Raw genomic sequence first — 8,038 nt, 5'->3', positions numbered from 1 at the left:
AACAGGGTCCAAAGAAGCCAAACCTGAAGATTGCCTGGGCAGGACCATTTGAGGTAGACTGGGTCTTCTCCAATGGCATAGTCAGACTGAAAGATTTATGTGGATTGTTGTTGCCAGGAGTATATAATGGGGCAAAGATCAAGCTTTATTATTCAGAGACCAGAGAAACTGGGCCAGAACAAGGTACTAAGGAACTGGAACTTGCTGGTCAAGAGATACCAGAATCAGATATTTTTGGACTTTTCCATGTGCAACCAGTACCAGAAGAACCAGATCAGGCTGATCTTAGAATTAGTACCACTATGGTCGTGCCAAACTAGAAATCAGTCCAGTATTAGTGGAGGCACACTTTCCAATTTTTAAGCGCCCAACGGTCAGATGGCACGCCAGTAGTAATTATTTCAAGGATGAGTCGTAGTCTTGTCCAATGCATGTCTGCCACGACAGCAGCGATGCACACAAGTCTAGGAACGGCGAGTGGTGGAGCTTTTATGGCGTGAACACGTATAACAGTCAGGAGAGTTAGCATTTTTTCTCATAAATCCCCTGCGCGACTCTTTCCTCCTGTTAACCATTTGCCATCACCAAGCTCCAAGGTTTCTTCGCTACAACCGCAAACCGCGACCTCTGAAGAGATAGTTGACTGTCAGCTAGCCTTGCCAGCGACACCAGGAAACGGCTTTTACACGAAAAGTAAGTCATCTTCTCCTTCGCATGTTTCATCATCATCGTCTTCACAGTGTATGGGTAGAAGAAAACGCTCACAGAAGATGCAGGAGTCTCTTGAGGAAACCCAGGCCATAGTTGTTGCTGCAAAGGCAAGCCTTCCCATTATACCGTACAGTAAAATCCAGCATTATGTATTCACTGACCAAGCAATGACTCTGCTACAACTATGGGATCTCCGAGTTGTGTTGCAAGCTACAAGAATTGCTTTTGATGCAAACATCATCAAGCAAGTTCTTGACTCTTTCGACGCTGAAGATGGCAGTGCCCTGGTAAATGGTAGAAAGGTGTCGGTGACACCAGAAACCATAGCTTTTGCATTCAAAATGCCCAACGAGCCCAAACCATCTGTGGCAACTGCACAGCAGATAAGTATAGCTCTGAATGAGGATGAAACGGCTAAACGTAAGCGCAAGGCAACTGGTCAAGGAGTTCCAGTAGCAGGACTGGAAGCTTCCACTGCTTACAGGTTTGTAGCCGAAGCAATAAGCCTTGAAAACAACCCAATGTATGTATCCGAAAAACTTTTTGCTATGCTGTTGGCCAAGATATTAGATCCACAAGTTCCTATTAACCTTTGTTGAATTCTCTCGCACAATGTACTCCAGCAAACTGCCAAGCTAAAATCTCAAAATGTTTTTAAAGCTTGGTATGTTTGGAAATTCCTGTATTGGGCTACTGCTGCAAATGTGAATGAGCAGGTAAAGAAGGCTTGGAGTGAGAAGCCAATTTCTGAGCCTAAGAACATTGAGTTGTCCTCAGACGACGAAGCAACGAGACTACATCAACAGACTTGAAAAGAAAAGCAACTGCAGAATAGTAGGATTGAAAGGGCTTTGCGTAACAGGACAAGTTGTAGCAAATGCAGACTAAACAATTGAAAGGGCATCTTCTGCTACGCAAAGCTAATTATGCAACTTTACCCTACATGGCTCCAGTGACAATATATGAGCCTACTGATTCTGATCCAACCACAGTCAAAGACAGATGTTCAGTCCTCATACAATCTTCTTGGAATACCATTGTCAGTTGTATGGGACAACTGATGGAGGCTGCTGGATCTGAAGATGAACTGAAAAAGCTTAAAACTGACTTGAAGGAGGCACAAGATCAGATTGAAAAGCTCCAGAAAGCCCGGGAAGAGCAGAATATACAACACAGGGTACTAGAAGCTCATTCAGAAAGGACTAATGAGTTGTTAAACAAAAGGTTAGCTAAGGCTGAGTCTGAAATAATGATCATCAAGAATCAATGAAATGAAGCACTAAGAGCTGCAAAACGGGCTGAAACAATGCTCAGAATGAAGCGGACGGAATTCAAAAACCTGTTAATGCGCCATACATCTCTGAAGGCCTCTCTGACTGAAAGATACATCTATAGCAGCTTGTCTAAAATTCTAAATCCATCAGGCAATGTTGTTTTCAATTTAGAGAATTTGAAGTCCTTGATGGAAAGTATGCAGAGTGATTTGCAGGACAAGGTGACTGAGTATAATACTGCTCTAATGAATCAAGCTATATTAGATTATATTGAGCAGCAGACTTCTCTGGATGAGGAAGAAGAAGACCAGGAAGATGAAGCTGATCAGGAGGAGGATGATCAAGAAGCAGGGCATACAAATGATGATGATGATGCCCCACCACTGTCTCCACCTCCAGGACCTGGTACTGGTGGGACAGGGCCAACTAAAGGAGGCCAGTCACAGCCAGACCAGCCAGGCCAGAATGAGGGCCAGTAGGAAGGATAGGAAGAAGGGCATCAGTCGGGTAACCAACAGACTAAAGAGCAGCAGCCTAGTCACACTGGGAATCAGACAGCTGATCAGTCCCAGCTCAGCAGGGATGCTAAAGGGAAAATGAAGGTGCAGGATGAGGGACCAGTTGTTGATCATCAACATTCACTGCAGCTCATTACCCTGAATAGGCAATTGAGACATCAACAGGCCTCCATAACCAGACAGTATCTGGAGGATGATGCTCTCTTGTCTGACTTGGAAAGATTTCAAAGGCTATATGTTGGAGCCAGTGAAATGGTAGAACATTGGAAATCAGCAGCTTTCCATGATAAAGAAGCTTGCCGTCTACCTGCGCATCCTAGTACAGTCCTGCTGCTGGAACGAGTTCCTGAATGGATACTCAATGCTGACGAGAGAGTGGCAAACCCGCACTTGCAAAGGCAGTCTACTGCAGATTGTCGCTCCCTTGCCCTGGAACTAGAACTTCTGCTGGGTAACAAACCAAATTACCGATATATGAAGGATGTTAGGGTACAACTCAAGGATGTTTTGGTGCAAATGCAAACTGCCATAGGTGTTTTGGATCAGAGAGTCAAAGCCATTCTTGAGGACCAGACAGGCACTAGCAAAGGACCTCAGACTAGAATGTCAGTCGAAGCACAGGCAACTGCTCTCCGAACATTGTTCCACATAGTGAGAATCACCAGAAAGATGATGCAGCAAGAGAACCAGGCTGTTCTCAATTTCTTAGAATTTGTGCCTGATTCTCCAGTTCTCTTGTATGCTGTTCCAGCAAGAGAAACAGAGCTACCAAGATTCTTTCCAGCACTGTATCCTCAACATCCAGAACCAGTTGATCGCCTTACATACTTCAAAATCATTGATGAGCTTCAGGATTGGTATGAGCGATTGACTATGGAATGGAAGACTTGGCAAACGCTGTTCAATGATGCTCTCCAAATCAATGATATTCAGGCATTGAAAGAGGAGATACATAGGATCCAGCTGTGTATGGGCCAATGGAAGATTCAAGTCAGAGGACTGACCAGGATTACTAATAAGTTGCTACAACTTGCAGTCGAATCTTCTAAATTGTCTTAAAAAGACATTGCAGCAAAGACGGGTCTGGCACCACAGTACAGGGAGATGGCTGAGATTCTTTTTGAAGCTCGAGTCAAAACTAATCAACCTCTTCCAGAAGGATGGATCCATACTGCTTCGCGTTGTCATAAGCTGGCCAGAACCAGACTTAGCAAGGGCAGGCGTACACTCTATGATCCTGACACCAAAAACTATCATTCCCTCACGCCTTATGAAGTAGAGATGACCACCGACAGACGGGATTAGCTTCAGCACGAGGCCATTTACCGACTGATTCAAGAGGAGAATGCTGGTACTGGGACTTCTCAGGCACCCTCCAGGTCAAAGGGCAAACAGAAGACGGTCCAATGGAAGGATACTGGGTAGTTCCATCTCAGAATTTAGTGGCGACTTTTCTCCTCAACAGGCAGGTGGAGATAACAACTCTACCTTGGCCTGATAAGAGCTCCACCTTGGCCTTTTCAACTGCCTCTCGCAATCCTTGGCCTTTTCAGCTGCCTACTCGCAATCTTTGTATGGCCATTCTGTCACTGGTCAAGCCGGATTCCCAACATCAGAACCAGACGGTGGATTTTTCAGGAGTCACATCAGAATCAGACAAGGGAATTTTTTGGAAATTTTGGAATCTTGCCAAAATTCAAAAAAGAAGGGAAGGATGTAGACGGCTGGATAGTTCACTGTGTTGGAACGTCTTCTTAGGAGATGGGCAGCGAATTACTTAGTAGTTACTATGGTAATTACTACAGTAAACCCGAAGTGTATAAATAGGGCCCATTACATTGTAATCGAGTTGGAAATTGTTATCATTTGGGTTAGCGCCTTGGCTATACTTGTACTTGAGAATCATTGAAAGTATTATCGGCTGTACTTTCTCTCTGTAAATCATATTCGTTGTAATCTTGATCTGTAATCCCAATCATGGCATATATTCCAGTTACACTTACTTCTCGTGCAGTCTTCTGAATCTGAATCTGAATTTGAACCTTATTTCCAGTACATAAGTCTGATTCTTATTTCAGTATCTAAATTCTAGTCTAGTTTCGAATTCCTGTCCAGTCAACTGTCTGAAATCTTCCTACACTAGTAGCTGAAATCTTCTAACACTGGAATTAGCTGTCTCAAGAGATCAGAGTCAATTCAACCATCTTCATTGAACTAGCTAGTATTGAAGGTACACAAAGAATTGTATTGTAAAATGTCTCTCTTGATGGGAGAAACCATAATACAAAGCATTTTGGAGGGGGGACCGGCTCCATGCAAATTCAGTCCTCAACTGTTGTCAATTGCTTAATTTCTCTCTCTTTTGAAGTATTGTTCATGCTATCTAACTAGGTGTTATACTTTTTGTTGCTCTCTCCACCCAAGCACTCTTGTTATTCTCATTAGGAATCTATCCTAATGAAATGCTCACTATGTTCATGCTATTTTCCGCTACACATAAGTTACTAGACCATTAAATGTTACATTGGTATCAGAGCACAAGGTTTCTCTTTTCTTACTCAAGAAGGGAGGTCCTCAAGCTAGCTATAAATGGTTGGTATTATTAATTGCATGTGAGTAAGTAGACTAGGGATTTTTCAACCTTGCAGTGTGCCTTCTTTGTGCAGTTAACGGGGCATCACCGTCGAGAGCTATGGTCTTAATAGTGGAGTCCTACGGGGCTTGCCTACGGCTTAACCACTATTGAGCTATTTGAATCTTGAAAGGAGTCTGTGTTGTTTTGGTGTTGAACGACCCTCTCTTCTATTCCTTGCAATTAATGGTATTCAAGCCACGGGTACAGTAGCTTGAGTGCTTTTTCTGCAGGGGTAAAGAGGAGTAGCAACTAGGGCTTAAAGTGCCAAAGTACACCTAAAAAGTTTACACCTAAAAGTTGTTAGAATGGCTGACAATAATAAAGAGAGTGAAATTAATGTTGATAACTTTGATTTTGCTAATGAGCAAGCTACTAATGATGCCCCAAAGCTTGTTAACTATCTTGTTTCTAGGCTTCAACAATCCATGGGTGATGCATCCCTCCAAAGTGAAGTGCAACGGCAGCTTCGTGCTCATGGGATTCTCCAAGCTCCCCATCATGACGAGAGAGCACCTAGGAAGCCTCCTTGCGAGACTTCCAAAAGAGGTCTCTCTCTGATTCGGGAAGAAGAAGAGGATCCATATGAAGGGCTCAAAAAATTGCTCCTTGATGACGCATCTCCTTCTCAAAGGAGAATTCAAGAGCCCCCACCGAAGGAACGAGAAAGAAGTGAGTCTCTTGCCACCTCGGTAGAGATGACTCCACGAAGACGACGGGCTAAACGCTCTCCATCACCTCCAAAACGGAGAAGACCATCGCATGCTTCTCCACACCATAATTCAAAGAGGGCTTTTATCCAACAGTTCGATGCGGCGTTTGGAGATGAGGGCTTCACGGAGTCCTCTAAGCTACGCCATGTAGCTATGCACTTTCAAAAGTCCGCTAGGAAATGGAAGCTCCACGAACATGGAAAGCTTTAAGAGCTTCCATTATGAAGCAGTTTTTCGCCATCGATGCCAAAGAAAAAGTACTCACCGAATGGCGAAGCTTGAAGCTCTCTCCCTACGAATCCATTCACAAATATGTAGACAAGTTTTGGGACTTACAACTCAAAGCCACTGTCTTTAAGAAGTTTGAATTTGGAGAGTAAAAGCAACAATTTTGTGCGAACTTAACTGAAGAAATGGTGGAGTATGTCAACTCCCAAAGGCCACGCACCATATCGGCAGTTATACACCATACTATGGTGGCTTCTCGAATCAATTTCCAAACGAGAGCTAAAAAAAATTTTAAGCCCACAAAAAACAAGGATTCCAATGAGCCTAATGGGAAGGACAATGTCCAAAAGTATCATAAGGGCAACTCCAACAAAGCTAAGGAGAAGGGAGTTTACAAAGGTAAAAACAAACTCTCTCCTAAAGAGCTTGAGCATTATCGCAAGGATAACCGTTGTTTCAAGTGTGGCGAGCAAGGGTATGTGTACCGCGCTTGTCCCCAAAAGAACACCCGCCATGAGCCTCCTAGAGCTACCTTGGTCAAAATCCAAGAGGAGGAAATTACTCACCACAAACGATCTCCTCTATACCATGCTTGGGGAAAGGTAAGAGAACATGATGCTTTTGTTCTCTTTGACCCTGGTTCTACTCACAATTTCATATCCACAAAGTTGGCCACCAACCTTGGCATACAAGCTTACGAGATGGGAGATGTCCTACTCACAGACGGTGCTTTCAAGGGGAAAGAAGCTTCAGTCACTCTCTTAATCGGGAAATTGAGGCTCCATGTCCAAAGCTATGTGGACAAAGAGGACTTCTTTATCTCTCCTCTCAAGCATGAGGATGTAATCTTAGGGGCTTGATGGCATGGCTTCCAATGTTAAATTCCCTGAAAGAAGAATCTCCTTTAGGTTCAGGGAAAAAGACATGTACATAGATGCTAAGGAAATGGGTAACACCATACCCATTGTACATACGCAAGCTTTCAATAAGTCAATAAAGAGCTCTATTTCCATGTACATGATTTTTGTTAAAGATTCTCAAAATGAACCTAATGTTTTAGCAAAAGAAAATATACACAATCAAAAGGAATTAGAGTTATCCAATTTTCTCATGGGGTTTCAAGATGTCTTTATTGACGACATCCCTTGTGAGCTACCTCCTAAACGAGGCAATGATGACCATGCAATTGAACTTCTTCCAAGAAGTTCGCCGCCTAACAAACCTCCTTATAGAGTTTCTCAAGCTCAACAAGAGGAGATTATGCGGCAAGTGCATGAGTTAGTTGAGAAGGGTATGGCTAGGCCTAGATCATCTCCATTTTGTTCTCCTGTGTTATTAGCACAAAAGAAAGATGGCACATATCCTATGTGTGTCGACTATAGAGCACTTAATAGGATCCCTATCAAGAATAGGTTTCCCGTTCCACGGGTAGAAGACCTATTTCATAAGCTACAAGGGTCCACCTACTTTAGTAGGATTGACTTAAAAAGTGGCTATCATCAAATAAGGATAGTTGATCGAGACATTGTAAAGACCGCATTTCGCACTACGTTTGGTCTTTACGAATACATTGTCATGTCTTTTGGCTTGACCAATACACCAGCCACATTCAACTGCTTGATGGAGAAGCTATTCAGGCCTCACCGAACCTTTACTGGAGTGTTCTTTGATGATATCATCATCTACTCTAATTCATTAGACGAACACAAACGACACCTCCAGGTAATATTTCGAGTTCTAAGAGAGAATAAACTTTATGTCAATCGAAAGAAAAGTGAATTTTTCTTACAAGAGATTCAGTATTTAGGTCACATTATCTCTCAAGATGGCATCCAAATGGATCCATCAAAGTTAGAGGTAGTAAAAGGATGGCCTAAACCAAAGAATCTTCATGAGTTAAGAAGCTTTATAGATATGTGCACATACTATAGACGCTTCATAGAAAAGTTCTCACTAATAGCA

The sequence above is a fragment of the Adiantum capillus-veneris genome, chromosome 29 (genome assembly GCF_014529385.1).
Source record: "Adiantum capillus-veneris isolate H3 chromosome 29, ASM1452938v2, whole genome shotgun sequence".
NCBI lineage: Eukaryota > Viridiplantae > Streptophyta > Polypodiopsida > Polypodiales > Pteridaceae > Adiantum > Adiantum capillus-veneris.
The sequence above is the reverse complement of the archived record's forward strand: the minus strand, read 5'-3'. Positions refer to the sequence as shown.